The sequence below is a fragment of the Corvus moneduloides genome, chromosome 6, assembly GCF_009650955.1.
Source record: "Corvus moneduloides isolate bCorMon1 chromosome 6, bCorMon1.pri, whole genome shotgun sequence".
Taxonomy (NCBI): Eukaryota; Metazoa; Chordata; class Aves; order Passeriformes; family Corvidae; genus Corvus; species Corvus moneduloides.
In genome coordinates, this window is record NC_045481.1 from 1,470,547 (window position 1) to 1,488,527 (window position 17,981).

At 47.1% G+C, this 17,981-nt stretch overlaps 1 long non-coding RNA gene across 2 annotated transcripts in view; it reads left to right on the plus strand.

Annotated features, from left to right (window-relative positions):
- LOC116444903 overlaps positions 1-17,981 on the plus strand; it is a 39,164-nt gene that overhangs the window by 14,335 nt on the left and 6,848 nt on the right. For both annotated transcript variants that reach the window (XR_004240582.1, XR_004240583.1), the window contains 2 exons: positions 10,216-10,293; positions 14,264-14,402. This is a non-coding gene — a long non-coding RNA (uncharacterized LOC116444903). The remainder of the gene's footprint in view (positions 1-10,215; positions 10,294-14,263; positions 14,403-17,981) is intronic.

A 17,981-nucleotide genomic window follows, 5' to 3' on the forward strand; every position in this document is an offset into this window, starting at 1 on the left:
GGTGCGACACCAAACGTGTCCCTCTGCTCGTGCCTTGGTTCCCTCAGCAGAGCTTCCCCTCGCAGCTAAAATCACACAAAGCTCATCAACCTTAACGAACTCATTAATGACAGCACTCAGGTAATTATGGCGATGAAGGCCATGGAAGTTCTTAAATAAATTAGAGGGGCTGTGCCAGAATGTGGCCTTTTTCGCAGGATTTATGACAACTTGGGGGGCCACTGAGCTCCTCCGGGACCGAGGGATTCTGCTTTGCCCCCTTAAATCTGCCGCCAAACACAAGAAGAGGAAACGGTAACAGCGATGGTTATATGGGAATAAAAGAAGGGTCAAGGACACCAAATTCCTGAATTGTGGGTTAGGTGGGATTTTAGGGAAAGACTCTTCCCCCAGAGGGTGCTGGGCACTGCCCAGGCTCCCCAGGGAATGGGCACGGCCCCAAGGCTGCCAGAGCTCCAGGAGCGTTTGGACAGCGCTGCCAGGGATGCCCAGGGTGGGGTTGTTGGGGGGTCTGGGCAGGGCCAGGGGTTGGATCCATGATCCTTGTGAATCCCTCCAGCTCAGGATATTCCGTAATTCTATAATTCTGCCAAAAATCCGGTTTGTTCCCATGGTTTGGATTACTTAGGTGAAAGCATCCTCGCTCACCTGGTGGTTGGGGTTGAGGGGACTCTTCAGCCTTCAGGCCCCTCACTTGGGAAGGAACAACGCTGCATCCATGAATAATAATCCATGACAAGCAATTCCAATGTGCATAAACAGCTGGAATTGTGAAAGGAAAACATTATTTAAAACATTTACGGGGACCCGAAGCTGCCACTGTCTGTGGATTTCTGCGTTTTCATTTTTGATGGTGATGATTTAGGAACTTGGTTGAAATGCGGCTCCCATTTCTTCCCCAGGCACCTGGAATTCTCTCAGGGAGCTGTTCCTCAGTGAATCCCATCAGAATCATGTTTTTCCCTGGATTATCCCGCTCTGGAAGTGAACACAGATTGTTGTTGCCACTCCGAATCCTTCCCTCTACACGGCCATGGATGAGGGAACTCAGAGGCGCCTTCCAGATATGAAGCTCCTGTGAAATCTGAAATGATTTTCTGGTCTGCTGGTACCCTTTGGAATAAAGATGGAGTGAGGTGGTGAATGGGGCTGTGTCAAACAATTCCCTGAAGGGCAAAGGCCGAAAAGGTTTAATAGCCACTACCCCAGTCCTACTTCATAAAGTTATTATTTCACAGCTCCAAACCTCCCAGCAGCACAAACCAACAGCCATGGATCCGTCAGATGGAGAAATCACTTAAAATGAATCCATGTGGGAATTCCTGTTATTTGTGGGATCAGCAGTGCTCCTGCCCAGTGTGGGGCCAGGTCTGGGCTCTGCTCCGTGGGCAGGTTCAGAATATCCATCACCAGTTAATCCAGCTTTGGCTCAGCCTCCAGGCTTCTGTAAAATCCAGGTGGAGTTTCAGCAGCTGAGATGAGGATGGACTGCGTGGAAATGTCTCCAGACTGTGCCAGCATCACTCCAGCCCACGGAATCATGGAATGGTTTGGGTTGGAAGGACCTTAAATCCCATCCAATCCAGCCCCTGCCATGGGCAAGGACACCTCCCACTGTCCCAGGCTGCTCCAAGCCCCAATGTCCAGCCTGGCCTTGGACACTTCCAGGGATCCAGGGACAGCCACAGCTGCTCTGGGAAATCCATTCCAGGGCTTCACCACGCTCCCAGACAGGAATTCCTTCCCAATATCCCATCCATCCCTGCCCTCTGGCAGTGGGAAGCCATTCCCACTTGTCCTGTCACTATCCATATAAAAATTCCCTCTTCCTCATTTTTGGAAGCATTTTTAAAAGTGGGGGTCGGGCTCTGCTCCCAGGGAACAGGGACAGGAGGAGAGGGAACGGCCTCAGGCTGCACCAGGCAAGGCTCAGGTTGGACAGCAGCAGGAATTTCCCCATGGAAAGGGTGCTCAGGCCTTGGCAGGGGCTGCCCAGGGAGGTTTTGGAATCCCATCCCACCCAAGCAGGTGGAAGATGCCAAGGAATCCTTCCCTGCCCAGGACTTCCAGGTGCTCTCGGGGATAGCGATGGCACCTTTATTTTTAACCATAAATTCCTTCAGCACTTGGAATGCCCATTGCAAGACACAACTCTTCTAGAACTTCCCACCAAACCTCATTCTTCTTTCACTCCCCTGCTTCTTTTTTCCCATGTTTTTCCCACACTTCCTCCTTGTTAATGATCAGAGGAATGATTTTATTTGCTCGTGACTCCAGAAATTTTCAGTTATCCGGCAGGATTGGCTGCACGTGGAGAATAATGGAACATATGCTAAGTGTATGCATGACCTATTTAAAGGCATGGATAATTTTCCTGGTAAAACTCTTTTAATGGGACGTGGCTGCCACACTCCAGTGAGTGGAAAATCGGGATTTTAAGGAACATTACGGTTTCTGTGGAGAGAGGAGCAAGGCAAAAACAGGAGCCAGGTGTTTATCTGAGAATGAAGGTCATTATTTGGAATCCAGAAGTTGTGCAAATATCCTGGAATGTTGGCAGTTCAAGGATCAGAAACCTGGCCAAGACCTTTAGGAATTTTGCCAATATTGGCGGCGTTTAACCAGGAGCTGAAATATTCAGGAAAATTGTTGTTCTGATCTTGGATATTGCTGAAATCCAAGAAAAATCCTCAAGTTTTGCTTCCTTCGAAGCTCAAATTCCTTAAATGCATTACATGTCTTTATTTTAAAATATTTGCTGTGTTATTTTAAATTCCTCTTATTTAAAGCCGTTAAAAATGGGCCATTTTGGGGGTCAGAGGTAACAAATTAAAATTCGTCGCATGAGCTGAGCTGGTCCATGGGATGGGTTCTTTTCTTCTCCTCTCAGAGCCCCTTCCCCAAAATTCCCACCTGAAGTTCCTGCTAAATGCAGGATCCAAACTGGATTTCAGGCCTTCAAGTGGCATCAGAACCATGGAAAATCTCAGTGGAGAATTCTACTTCTGGTTAAAATTTCCAGCTCATTTCAAGGCTGAGATTTTCCAGGTCTGGGTGCTAAAGATTATCCTAAATTATTCCTGGTGGGAAGAGGCCTCTCCTCAGAAAATGTGTCCCGTGGAGGTTCTTGGAAATGACGAGCAGGACACCTCCACACCTTCTCCAGACAAACCCATCCCAGCAGTTTTCCAGGTTTTGTGCTCCTGGTGTCCATGAATTTTCACTGTGGGCACCAAAATTGTGTCTGATCAGTGCAAGTGAGGTCATTAATAGAGAATTCCAGAATTTTTGAGGTTGGAAAAGAACTTCAAGATCATTGGGTCCAACCTGTGCCCAATCCCCACCTTGTCCCCACCCTGGCACTGAGTGCCACATCCAGGAATTCCTTGGACACCTCCAGGGATGGGGACTCCAAACCTCCCTGCCTGATTCCAAAGCCTGACCACCCTTTCCATGGAGAAATTCTCCTTGATTAATGAATGAATTAATTAAATTTTATCTCACTAATGACATTAATGCTGGCTGTGAATGTGACACTGTGTTCCCGACCTCTTGTTCCCTCCTCTCCAGGTCACCTGGAGGGTGCCCAGTGGCATTTTTTGGGATATGGCTTTGCAGGACTTGATCTGTCTCACCTGCAGAAGGGTCAAAATCCTGCTGGAGACTGGGCTAACTGGGACAAACTGGTATTCCATGTTCCTCCTGTCAGGGACACCTCCAGCTTGAAAATTGGGAATATTCCCTTTTGGATGGGTGAGTGGAAGCGTTGAGATCATCCAAACATGGAGAGAAATCCTAAAGTAACTCCACAATAGTTTTGTGATTTGGGATTGGGAATCCTGCAGGGCCAAGGGCTGCAAGCCTGGATGTTCCCAGCCCATCCTGCTGCTGTTGGAGTTCTTTGGACACAAAGTGACCAGATCTGGGTGGGCTGAGCCCATCTGGGGCTCAGACAGCGATGGGGTGGCACTGACCCAACAGGAGGGACCAGGACCTGCTGATACCAATCCTTTGGGATAAATCCTGGAGTTTTTATTTGGATACCAATTCCCTGCTGTGGGTAGTCACTTCCAAGGCACACAAGGAAAAGGAAGGGAAGGCACAAATTGAAGGAATTGCCCTCCAGCACAGGCAGAGCCCAAGTTTTTCCCAATTCTTTCCCATCCAGCCTCTCCAGAACTTTATCTTCCTGATAAGGCAGCAGCTGCAACTTGCTCAGGCACCACTTAATGCAGTCCCAAAGGGCAGGAGGAATTTTTTGGAGGGATCACTACTCCCAGCTCATGGAAAAATAAAGGGAGAGAGTCAGGCAGACTGGATATTTTTTTCATGAAATTTTCTTCATGAAATAGAATCAACATTACTTTTTTCCCTTGTCTGGAGCACGGAGTCCAACCTCCTCTGGCTCAGCTGGAGGTATACGAAGGAGAGAGGGATTTTGTGGAAAAACCAACAAGAGAAAGGGATTTTTGCCAGGGTTTACAACTCCAGAAGGAGAGTGCACAGCTCTGGAGGGAGGCTGGAATAATTAATGGAGCAGAAATTTATCAGGAGTCCCTGGCTGCACAGACACCTCTTGTTCTTCAAATCCTGGATGGAGAACCCAAGTGTCACCGAAACTACAGGAAAAATTAAAACTCTCCAACATTTTTAGGGTTAGAGAATTGAGGCATCGCTTTATTCCAGCCAGGATGTGCAACGGAAATCATTTCATCCACACATTGCCCAGGTTGTGCAGAGAAAATCATTCCAGGAAACATGGATTTTACCAGATTTTTCACATATTTTATACAGTCCAAACCCAGACAAATTCCCTGGTTCGATGTTCATTGGTCCCAAGTTGCGCTGCTCTCAGTATTGGTTTCCTGTTGGATACGGATTTCTTCAACTCCGATGTTAACTCGGTTCTCATTCTTCTTGATCTTTTCCCAGGCCAGGTGTCTGACCATGCCAGGGGTGATGTTTGGAGTTGATGGTCATTAATGGTCGTTAATGGTCGTTAATGGTCATTAATGGTTGTCAATGGTCATTATCTTTTGTGTATCTTCTGTGCATCTTCTGTGCTACTCCTAATCTGTTGAGATGTTCAGATCATCAGACCTTGAGTGATGAAACAGTCCTTGGAAAAGAAATTTAAAATTCCTTTCCCCCAGGACAAAGGCAAATGAGACTGACTAAAGTTACAAAAAATTTTAAATTTTGTATCATTTTCCAACAGCAGGGTGACCAGAGGCGTTTCTGGGCACTTCAGCGTTTATTGGATCATTAATAAATGATTTCTGAATGTGGGATAGTGCAGGCTGCAGACTCGGGCAGGGGAACTCATTTTACAGGAGGATCCTTCAAGGGATTATGGCTGCTTTGAGAATTCAGTGGGACCTCCACACCCCCAGCACCCTCAGAATTCAGGTCAAACAGAAAGGATGAGCGGACAAATAAAGAAACACCTTCTGAAGCTGGTGGCAGAAACTGAGGTGCCCTGGGTATGGCTTTTGCTGCTGGCTTTGGCACGAGTAAGAGCCAGACCCCGAGGAGACACTCAATTATTCCCCACTGAGTGAACGTTTGGGATTCTCACCCAGTTAATTCTCAGCACAGTGGGGGTGGAGGTAAGTGATGTGTATTTAAAGCCATCTGTGGCCAGAATCCCGCGTCAGTGAAATCTCTGGGACAGGGAGCCTGGGGAGCACAGACACTGCCTTTGGACTTTGCTGATCAGAACATCCAGCCAGGATCACAGGAACAGCGCTCGGGACAGCTGAGCACGGGGGGGATCCATCGCACTCGGGTCAAGGTCTCTAAAACCCCGGAGATTGGGACTTCTCAGCAGGAGGGAAGGATGGGAGACCTTGGCTTTCAGTAACCACGGACTGTGGTTACAGGGACCTCTGGTGATTCTGGGCTGATGGGAGCTGTCATTGCTGCTTTAGGCTGAGTTGTTTCTCTGGATTTCCTTGCCCCACTGGCTGCAGGGACCACGGGTGGAAAAGTTGGGAGGGGGCGTTTCAAATGTTCATTTTTATACCATGCCAGGCATTTAAAGAAGTTCAGTTAATGATAACAAAGGTTTGTGAAGACAAATTGAGAAATAAGAAGAGGAGGGATTGATAGGGAAGGTGTGCGCTGGTGTTGGTACAAACAATCACCCCGTGGGTGAGGGGATGGGTGGGAACGGCTTTGAGATGGGGCTGGATGTCTGTTCCCACTTCCAGCCGTGGGTTTGTTCCAGTTCGGCTCCCGAAACAGCCAAATGGGGCCGCACGAGCCGGAACTTCTGAATTTTGGGGTCAAATGCCAGCTTTAAGGGGGGATGTGGGGCAGGCGGTTCGGGAAGGCTGCACCTTCCGGGTACCTCAGCAATGGGGAAGGAAGAGGGCCCCGTGCGGCCGGAGTTTGGGATAAAAGGAGGCTGCGCCCTCCGAAACCCAGAGAGAGAAAACCCCGCGGGCTGTGGCCCAGGGGGCTCTCTGCCTTTATTCCAGTAAAGTTGCAGGACTCCTCTGTCTCCTTTATGGACACTGGCTCTTCCCAGCGGGATTTTCCACACACTGGGATAGTGGAAGGTGTCTCATGGCAGAGAGTGGGATGGGATGGGATGGGATGGGATTTAAGGTCTGTTCCAACCCAAACCAGTTTGGGATTCTCTGTGTGTCCTGCAGAGTTTCTTGCCAACAGGTCCACGGGATGCACAAGTGTTCTACCACAGCTCAGGGCTCCTCATCCCACAAAAATCCCAAAATCTGGTTCTTCCTGAACAGTTTTCCCATGGAAAGAGCAGTTCAGGTTTGATTTAATCAAGTCCAGTTTGGGAGTGATGCCCTTCAGGATGCTTTCCAGGCTGGCTGCAGGAAAAGCAGGGAATGTTTGCTCTGCTTAAGTAGGGAAGATTTATATTTCCCTGCCATTGGATAAATCTGCTCCGTTTATTCCAAATTCCTTCCCTAAAGGACCAAGTTATCTTTGAAACAAATACCGGAATAGCTGGAGTGGGATTTTTCATTCCTGCCAATAAAAGAACTGCAACCGTAGCAATTTATTTGTGTGGGGTTTTATTTCCCTTTACTGGGTTAAGGTTTGGGCTCTGGGAACAGGTTGATCCAATTTCTCTCTCCATGTGGAAAGCACCACTCCACAGGCAGAGCATGAAGGACTTGGCTTTCCGATGGATGTGATCTTGACTTTGGTCCGGTTCAGATTCCAGTGAGGATGAAGGAATTTTCAGCTTCTGTGCCTCTTCCCAGAGGGGTTTTCACACAGCCCTAAAGAGAAGCCTTTGCTGGCAGCCACAGAGGAGCATTCCATGGAATCCCACAATGGTTTGGGATGGAAAAGCTCATCCAGTCCCAGCCCTGCCATGGCAGGGGCATCTTCCATTATCCCAGGCTGCTCCAAGCCCCAGTGTCCAACCTGGCCTGGGACACTGCCAGGGATCCAGGGGCAGTCCCAGCTGCTCTGGGAATCTGTGCCAGGGCCTGCCCACCCTCCCAGCCAGGAATTCCTTCCCAATCTCCCATCCATCCCTGCCCTCTGGCAGTGGGAAGCCATTCCCCCTTGTTCTGGAACTATCTGTGCATGTAAAAAGTCCCTCTCCTTCCTTTTTATAAGCCCCCTTTAGGTACTGGAAAAATGTGGGTTTCCCTTCCCCTTCCCCTTCCCTTTCCCTTTCCCTCTCCTTTCCCTTTTCCCTTTCCTTTTCCCTTTCACTGTTCCATTTTCCTTTTCCATTTTTACTTTCCCTTTTCTCCTTTTCATTCCCCTTTTCCTTCTCAGTCCCCAAGGAAACAGCCACAGCTGCTCATCCCATCCCAATCGCCACCAGGCACAGCAAAACCCTGAGAGAACCCTTGGCTTTGGATTCCAAGTGTTTAACATGGCAGAAAGGGAAAGCAATGGCTAAAAGTGGGAGTTTAAAGCCAGATTAGGGTGGAAATGAGACATATCCCAAGGGAAGTTCCCTCTGGAATGATGTGGGCAATGCTGCCATTTCTCCTCCTCCCATCTGGAGGGGCTTGGAGAAGTCCAAGCTGTCGGTCACAGCATGGGAATGATCCAAGTGTCCCATGAAAGGAGGGAGACAGTGATTAAACATCATTTTATCGGCCATTTCCTGGTGGAAGTAAATCAGCATAGCCCTGCTCAGTCCAGGGATTTATGCTGGTCCAAGGAAATCAATCCGTGTATTTATGGGCCTTTGGGATGGAGGTTTTAAGTTCTCCCCAGAAGGGACTCGGTGACATCTCCTGAGGCAGCTCCATGGGCTGAGCTGGGCTCACCAAGGCTGTCCAGGGGGATGATCCAGGTTTTTCCTTGTCCTCCTTTCAGGGGACTCTGGTGGTGGCAGGGGACGCTGGTGGTGGCAGCGTGTCACGTGAGCAATGTCTGGTTTCGGATTAATAAAGAATTCTTTAAAATCATTTTTCTCCCACATAGAACTTCATCCTAGGACCTTTTCTAGGATTAACTCTGGAATTGCAAAGTGTCTTTCCCATGGCTTCTTTTTGATCCAGGGAAATTCTTGGTTTAGTCCAAGTCTGGCATCTTTCTGGGAAAACTGAGTCCCACCAGGGATGGGAGATCCATCTGATTGACCAATGAGTGACATCCCTGCTCATGGCAGGGGCTGGAATGGGATGAGCTTTAAGGTGCCTTCCAATCCAAACCATTCCGTGATTCTGGGATCCAAGGATTCCTTGCTTTTAGCAGTGGGTGGATGGATGGTTCCTCTGAGTGCTCGATAGCTTTATCCTGGAGCCATTTTCCAGACAGGAAATGGGGCTCCAGGAGAGCTGGAGAGGGACTTTGGATAAGGGATGGAGGGGCAGGACACAGGGAATGGCTTCCCACTGCCAGAGGGAAGGGATGGATGGGATATTGGGAAGGAATTCCTGGCTGGGAGGGTGGGGAGGCCCTGGAATAGAATTCCCAGAGAAGCTGCGGCTGCCCCTGGATCCCTGGAAGTGTCCAAGGCCAGGTTGGATGGGGCTTGGAAGCAGCCTGGGATAGTGGAAGGTGTCCCTGCCCATGGAAGAGCGTGGGATGGGATGGGATTTAAGTTCTCTTCCATCCCAAACCATTCCAAGATTTACAATTCCATGTTGTGTGTCTGAAATCAATGTTCAATATTCTCCAGGTGATGCTGAGACCTCCCAGCAGCTTCCCCAATTTTCTATCTCCGCAGTTTTCCTGCGGCAGAGCCGAGACTCTCCGTGAGCCGTTTGAACTCGATTCCAGAGCTCCCTGTCTCAGCTCCAGGAATATTTTCCTGCAGTTTGTGGCTGCAGTTTGCTCCTCAGCCCTCATTAAGGGCAGCCAGGTTGCGGGGTCATTCCTGGGGTGAACACCTCCTCCATTAATGGGATTTTCCTTTCAACCCTGTCAGTATTCCCTAATCGCTGCCTGCAGAAATCAGGGATGTGCCACTTAAATTCTCTCCACGCCTTGTGCCCCCTCAGCATTCTCAAAGGAGCCTCTTATTTACGGAATTCCACAAAATAATCATGTCCTGGAGCTTCCTCGCTTCCAGGGAGAGCCCAGAGCAGCTCTGAGTGTTCAGCTGGACAAAGGGAAGGGGAAGAGTTCACTAGGACACAATCCAGGGATTCCTACACGGAAAAATTATTGGGAGAGGGGACATAAATCCTGAAAAAGGGAGCAGGGAAAAAATACCTGTCAGTGGCTGGAAGGTGAAGCTGGACAAGGAAATTCGGATTGGAAATAGGACCCTGATGTTGCTCGTTTTTAAAGAGGGAATTGGCCATTGGAGCAACATCCCAGTTCTTCCCAGGGCTTTTCCAGGTGCTTCTGTTGCTCCCAAGTCCCTCTGCAGCTCTCCTGGAGCCCCTTTAGGCCCTGCAAGGGGCTCTGAGCTCTCCCTGGATCCTTCCCTTCTCCAGGTGAACATTCCCAGCTCTCCCAGCCTGGCTCCAGAGCAGAGGGGCTCCAGCCTCTCATGGCTCTCCTCATACTTTGGGAGCCACCTGGAAAAATTTTATGGAACAGGAATAAAGCTCTGCCCGTCTTCCCTGAATTTCGACCTTTTCCCATCCCATCTGTCCCAGATACCCCCTCCTTGGCATGGACAAACCACTGGACACCAGTGAAAATCCCTGGATCAGCTCAGACATCTCTCCCCAATCTTTCCAATTCCTCAAATCCCTTTTTTATGATAAGGGGTCCAGTCTAACTTTATTTTAAATCTCTTTTTTTTTTTTCCAGGACACCTGGAAAAGATCCGGACCTCCACACTAAAGGGTACAACAGCACTGATAATGCCAACTCTGATGCCTTTTCCAGGTGAAATATTTTGGGATGCAATCTGTTTGATTCTCTGGGACCTTTGGGACACAACACCACCGTAGCTGAGCAACTCTTCATTCGGAAAACAGCTGAAATAGAGTTTTTTCCCAACATTTTGTTTGTCCTCTGTGAGAATCAGTTTAATCAGGGAAAATAAGAATTTAAAAGGATTTTCAGGTTGCTCTGTCGGCATCGAGTCCCTTTCAGTGCCTGGAATCAGTGATGTGTCCTAGGAAATCACCCTCTCCCTAAATATGGAATACCCTGAGTTGGAAGGGATTCACAAGGATCATCAACTCCAACTCCTGGCCCTGCACAGGACAACTCCAAGAATCCCAAAATGAGTTCTTTCCTTCATTTTTTCTCCTCCCTCTGTCCTGCTGCTAAGGGCAGTGATAGAGAGGTTTCATCAATCCAACCTCACTCCTTCCTAATTCCCAGGATTGTGCCAACAGTATCGAGGTCTGGTTTTCCACAACCACTTCTGCACACGGAAGTGATGTCGGAATCATGGAATCTTAGGATCATTAGGGTTGGAAAAGGCCTGGGAATATTCCAGGCCAGGTTGGATGGGGCTTGGAGCAACCTGGGACAGTGCAAGGTCTCCCTGCCCATGGCAGGGGGTGGAAATGGGATGAACTTTGAGGTCCCTTCCAACCCAAACCATTCCATGGTTCTGTGATTCTCCTTCAGCCAGTGAGAAGGACTGGGGGGCTGTTCCCAAATATTAGGAGGGGCCAACCTTTTATTTGGATCCCTGCTGATCGTGATCCCATGGAAACAGGTTCGCTGCAATCCTGAGGTTTGGCCAGAGGAGGGAAAAACTCTCTGGAGAGGTGGGGACAATGGGATTATTGAGTTTGGAGGTGCTGGCCAAGGACAGAGTGAAGGATGGAGAGGGAATAAGCTGAGCTTGCTGCTCCTGGGTAGGTCAGGAAGGCAAGGAAATAACCAGGGAGAGGAACCAAACCATGGAAACCAAAACCACGGGAATAATTGTGGAGAGGAGGCAAATCATGGACACCAAAACCATGGGAATAATTGTGGAGAGGGGGCAAATCATGGACACCAAAACCATGGAAATAATTGTGGAGAGAAGGCAAATCATGGACACCAAAACCATGGGAATAATTGTGGAGAGGAACCAAATCATGGACACCAAAGCCATGGAAATAATTGTGGAGAGAAGGCAAATCATGGACACCAAAACCATGGAAATAATTGTGGAGAGGAACCAAATCATGGACACCAAAACCATGGAAATAATTGTGGAGAGAAGGCAAATCATGGACACCAAAACCATGGGAATAATTGTGGAGAGAAGGCAAATCATGGACACCAAAGCCATGGGAATAATTGTGGAGAGGAACCAAATCATGGACACCAAAGCCATGGGAAATAATTGTGGAGAGGAACCAAATCATGGACACCAAAGCCATGGGAAATAATTGTGGAGAGGAGGCAAATCATGGACACCAAAACCATGGAAACAATTGTGGAGAGAAGGCAAATCATGGACACCAAAACCATGGGAATAATTGTGGAGAGAAGGCAAATCATGGACACCAAAGCCATGGGAATAATTGTGGAGAGGAACCAAATCATGGACACCAAAGCCATGGGAAATAATTGTGGAGAGGAGGCAAATCATGGACACCAAAACCATGGAAATAATTGTGGAGAGAAGGCAAATCATGGACACCAAAACCATGGGAATAATTGTGGAGAGGAACCAAATCATGGACACCAAAGCCATGGGAAATAATTGTGGAGAGGAACCAAATCATGGACACCAAAACCATGGAAACAATTGTGGAGAGGAACCAAATCATGGACACCAAAGCCATGGGTGGGGCAGTAAACTCTGCAGGTGCTGTAAGAAAGATGTTTGGGGAGGTGTGGGAAAATATCTGGAACCTCTGGATGAGCAGATGATGGAATTTGAAGTGGGAAGATGAATTTTATTGTGGCCACAGTGTTCTGTGAACAGCAAGATCCAGGTTGGAGCATGTGGACACTGAGGATCTTTCTTGGGAGCGTGACCAGAGGCAGGAGCAGATAAACAGGAGCAAAGATCCGACTTTATCCAACTTGGCTCAACTCGAAATTCAATCCCAAAGTTTTGCTTGGGAAGCTCATGGAATTCAAGCGCCCTATTAGCAGCAGCTCTGCAGCGGGGGCTGACGAGCCTTTTGAGAAACGAGTGATCCTTGCAGAGCACGGCGTCAAAGCCAAAGCACTTCATTCCCAAGCCAAGGGCTGCAGGCAGTGCCCCAGCAAGGCAGGAATTCCCAAGGTTTTGCATTAATTGGATTTTTAATGGGTTTCAAAAGCCACTGGATGTGTGAAGCACTCAGTAATTACAGCGGATTAAGGTGACACTTTGGAAAATGGGTGGAACATGAATGAAGCAAACCTTGCTCCGGCCTAATTACAGATAAGCAAGGGATAATGTGGATTTGATAATCCTCTGGAATAAATAAACACGAGGATCAGGCTCCACAGATCATTCTTCATGTTGGTAAATCACCTTTAAATTGGGATTTTCTAACACAACAACCAGAGATTGCCCAGCACTGCCCACAGCTGGAGGAGCAAATCCACCAAAATTCAATTTTACCAAGTTATTTCCAGGAAATCCAGAATGATTTGCCTTCCTTCCGTGGGTTTTCCATGAGGAAAATGCAGCATTTTGGTTCCTTGGGAAGGAAAACCTAAAAATAAAAATAAAAATAAAAATAAAAATAAAAATATAAAAACAAAAATAAAAATAAAAATAAAAATTTAAAAAACAAAAATAAAAATAAAAATAAAAATTTTAAAAACAAAAATAAAAATAAAAATAAAAATAAAAATATAAAAATAAACCAAAAATTAAAATAAAATAAAAATAAAAAATTTTAAAAAATAAAAATAAAAATAAAAATAAAAATTAAAAAATTTTAAAAATTTAAAAATAAAAATAAAAACAAAAATAAAAAGTAAAACTATAACTATAACAAATATAAATATAACAACAAATAATAAATATAAATATAAATATAAATACATATTAAATTAAATATTTATATTTATATTTATACAAAACAGTGGGGTTTTGTAGGACGCTGAGGACTCTTGTGAGGGTAAAACGAGTAAATCCTGTGAAAACTGTGGAAAATATTTACACAGATTCTAGGGTTCAACGTGGAAGTGCTCCGATCGTATCCCCACACACCCCTAACTGCTCATTATGCATGCAAATTACATGATTTTAATGCACTCTCATCATAATTACAGCGGTAAATTAGGGGTCATAAGTGCCCATACAAATGTGCCCTACCTGGCTTTTTATCCCTTTTCTTCTCCAAGGTGTTCGGAGCACCAGGAAATAACAGAAGGTCATGGAATCCCAGAATCCCAGGATGGTTTGGGTTGGAAGAGATCATCTCATTCCATGCCCTGCCATGGGTTCTGCCATCCCAGCTTGTTCCAAGCCTCATCCAGAGGGATAAAGGGAATCATTTCTTCTTTTGGGGGAATTGAAAATACCGATAAGGAACTCTTAAAGATTAGGAAAAGTGGCTTCAATTCTTTCTTGGAGGTGTCCAAAGGATGAAGGCAATACTTTTTTACCAGTTTTTTAGGAGAATTTCAAAGATCAATAAGGAACTCCTAAAGATTGGGAAAAGTGGCTCCAGCCCTTTCTTGGAAGTGTCCAAGGAATGCCTGGAAGTGGCACTCAGTGCTCTGGGCTGCTGACAAGGTGGGGACTGGTCACAGCTTGGACTTGATGCTCTTGGAGGGCTTTTCCAACCTAAATAATTCTATGATTCTGTCTGGGACCAAACCCCAAGATATCTGAATGTGGTGAAATTCCTCTGCTGAGGACGATTTTCCCAAATCCCAGTTTATTTCCTGCACCTCCTTTCCTATTTTTATTTCTTTTTAAAAACCTTTCCTTCTGTTTTGTTTTACCTCTGCTCAGAATCGTTCCTTTCCCTCCTCCTGGCAGCTGCATCCTAATCCTCACTCCTGACCTTTCCAAGTCCTCTCGTCTAAAGGTTCCCTTCATTCCGTGGCACATCCCAGAACAGCAATGTTCCGGATTAATCCCGGGTTACTGGGTGAGTCATTTTGTTTATTTGTATAAAACGTGTTCGCTTTATTCTGTTCTCCCAAATCCAGGGATGAAGAGGGAGCATGAGCAGATTATAATGCCGGATATTTTTATTCCTAGAAGGAGATTATAATGCACATTTCCTGGGGCTGAGGGAGATTGGGATGCTGGAAAAGCTGCCATGGGAAGCAGTCGCCAGCTCTGCATCCATAGAATTAATTCCGGGGGATTTTTCCTGGGTGCTGTGACAGAACCTTTCCCTCCCTTCCCTCCACATGAGGAGCTCTTCCCAGCTCCGGGAATATGGGAGTGCCTATTGGAATATCATTCTATGGGTTTGTTCAGGTTTGGAAGGTGGAATCATAATAATATATAAAATTTTAGGGAAAAAAACCCAAGGAAACGTAAAAGCAGGAATCGTGACTCCCTCCATCCGAGCTGACTCGGGCAAACATAGGGAACATCCGTAATTCCTCTTGGAAAAGCTCAGTTAAATTGTTATCCTGGGAGTTGGGGAAAACAAAGAGCAACAAACGCATCCCGTTTTTCTCAGTTTGGTGGGATTCGTGGGACAAATCAGACACAGAGAACATCCTTAATCCCTCCTGGAAAAGCTCCGTTAAATTGTTATCCTGGAAGCATGAGGGGGAAAAAAGAGAGACAAAAGCTTCCCATTTTTCCCAGTTTGGTGGGATCTGTGGGACACATCTCCCATGCTCATCCACCCCTCCTGGCCACAGGAATCTGGAACTTGGCTTTTCCCAACAAAAAGGACAGAAGTGACTTCCTGCACCCTGAAGGCTCCCGGTGCACTCGGATAAAATTCCTAAGGACAGGAAATAAGTGGATTCCATAAACCCCAACATGACCCTGCTGCTTTTCCTTGTTCCAGCTGCTGCGGGAGCAACGGCACTTCCATAATTCCATGTTGGAAAGCCTTGTTGTGCTTCGGGAATCTGATGCCAGCCAAACGACCAAAAATAAAGGGAATATTTGATCCAACTTTTCCAGCCCTGGTTCCACTTTAGGAACAGCCAAAAATGTCGTGTGGCCCTTCAGAAAGGACAAAGGTTTAAATTTCCAGCTTTCCCTGCACCTCTCCCTCACTTCCCACTCCATGAGGAGCTTCTTCCCAGCTCTGGATGTCCGGGAGTTTGGGAAGTGCATGTTGGAATCTCATTCTATGGATTTGGTCAGGTTTGGGAGGTGGGACAACAATAACACTTCTGATAACCCTTTCCATGAAGAAATTTTCCCAAATATCCACCCTGAGCCTCCCCTGGCCCAGCCTGAGGCTGTTCCGTCTCCTCCTATCCCTATCCCTCCTCCCTATTCCTTGGGAGCAGAGCACGACCCCCCCAGCTGCCCCCTCCTGTCAGGAAATTATGGAAAATTTCCATTATTTCCACCTGGTCGAACATTCTATTCCCGAGCTGGGCAGCAGGGACTTGTCCAAGGTGCTGGAATTTCTTATCCACAAAACTGAAAACCTTCAGCAGGTTGTTGGTGACCTTTGTAGGGAAATATCAGTGGGTACAGCCAGTTTTACCTGGATCACGGAATTCCCACTGGTCAGGAATGAGGATCAGAGCACTTGGTGAATCACGGAATCATGGAATGGTTTGGGATCAAGGGATGTTAAATCCCATCCTGTTCCACCCCCTTCCATAGGCAGGGACACCTTCCACTATCCCGGGTTCTTCCAAGCCCCATCCAACCTGGCCTTGGACACTTCCAGGGAATTCCACTTCAAATCCCAGCTGGAGCAGAGTTGATTTCAGAGCTCATTTAAAAGATGCTGCAGCCGGATCAAACAAGTGGAGATTCCAGAGCCTGACCCCCTTTCCAGAACAGGAGGATTTCTTGGGACAAGGCTGCCTGTCAGGTTCCTTAAAAATCAGTAATTATTGGATTTATCACCACGTTTTCCTGTGGATCACATCCCATTTCCCTGGCTGGTTGCACACAGCCTCACCCTCATCCCGTGCTGGATTTTAGCCCCAGGAGCAGTGGAATTTTCCCATCCACAGCTGGAAACATCCCAGACTATTCGCTGATAAGGTTTGGAAAGGCCTGAGCCATATTTTCTTCCCTACTCCTGGCAGGAAAAATCAACTCCATCCGTCCAGCAAGTTCCTGCTCAAATAAAGGAATAAAAAAGCTGCATCATGGATATATTACACAGGAAATCTTATTTAAATCCATTTATTCCCTACATTGGGAATCTTATTTACATCCATTTATTCCCTACATTTAAATATAAGTGAGAGCAAGGAAACTGTTTAAAAATTGGCATCATAAACGCAGAGGTTTTGTTGTGTTTTCTGTACATCCAATATTTGTTTTAACTTCCCAGGAATCTTGCTGGGAGCTGCCAGGGAATTGCCAGCAATTATTTCCCTGGTATTTGCTTAAATAGCCCTGAGGTTTGATATTGTTTGATGCCTCCTGAAATATCCTGGGAAAGCACAACTCAGAGCTCTGTGGCTGCCCAGAGAGGAATTTTTATTGCAGAAAATTGGGAAGTAATTCCACATCCCTCACTCCTGCCAGTAGTGGGAGAGTGCAGGAAAAGGAGACCTTTTCCAGCAGCCTCGTTGTCCATGTCAGGGAAAATTTTTAGGTGGGACAGCCTGAAAGGCATGAAGAGATCAGGGAAAAAGCAAAAAACATATGGAAAAACCACCTGTGGGATGCTCAATCCATCGATATCCTACGAGAGATGTCTTCCCTCCCTTCCTTTCTTCCTCCCTTCTTCTTTTCCCTCTTGGTCCTCCCGCCCCATGGATGTGATAAATCCATGCCCACATTGCTCTGTGGGAAGATCTGACCTTGCTTTGGGATGTCTGGAATTTTTTCGGTGTTGTTTGCAGATCCCGGGGAATGTTCCAGCCTTGAACTGGGCCTGCAGGGATACCCAGACACACCCAAAAAATGGGATTTAGGGAATTTCTCGGTTTGGCTTTTGCAGATGGAAAGGCTGGAGGAGAGAAGGCTCCAGGGAGAGCTCCGAGCCCCTTGCAGGGCCTAAAGGGGCTCCAGGAGAGCTGGAGAGGGACTGGGGACAAGGCATGGAGGGACAGGAGCCAGGGAATGGCTTCCCAGTGCCAGAGGGCAGGGCTGGATGGGAGATTGGGAATTGGGAATTGCTGGCTGGGAGGGTGGGCAGGGGCTGGGCTGGAATTGCCAGAGCAGCTGGGGCTGCCCCTGGATCCCTGGCAGTGCCCAAGGCCGGGCTGGACATTGGGGCTGGGAGCAGCCTGGGACAGTGGGAGGTGGCCCTGCCATGGCAGGGAATGGGATGGGATTTAATGTCCTTCCCACCCAAATCCTTCAGGAATTCTGTGAAATGGACCTCTCCCTTTATTCCATACTGCTCCCTTTTAGTACAAATAAAACAATTGTCCCTTCCATAACACTACTTACTAATATAAAGAGATATAAAAAGGATTCTTTTCATCCGATTTTTTAATTCAGACTTTGAGTATTTAAACACTCAGCTCATTTAAAATCTGGTGTCCATGCACCCGTGGGGTGGTGAGCAGCAGCTGTGGGCAGTGAATAACCTGAACATGCTCAGCTGGAC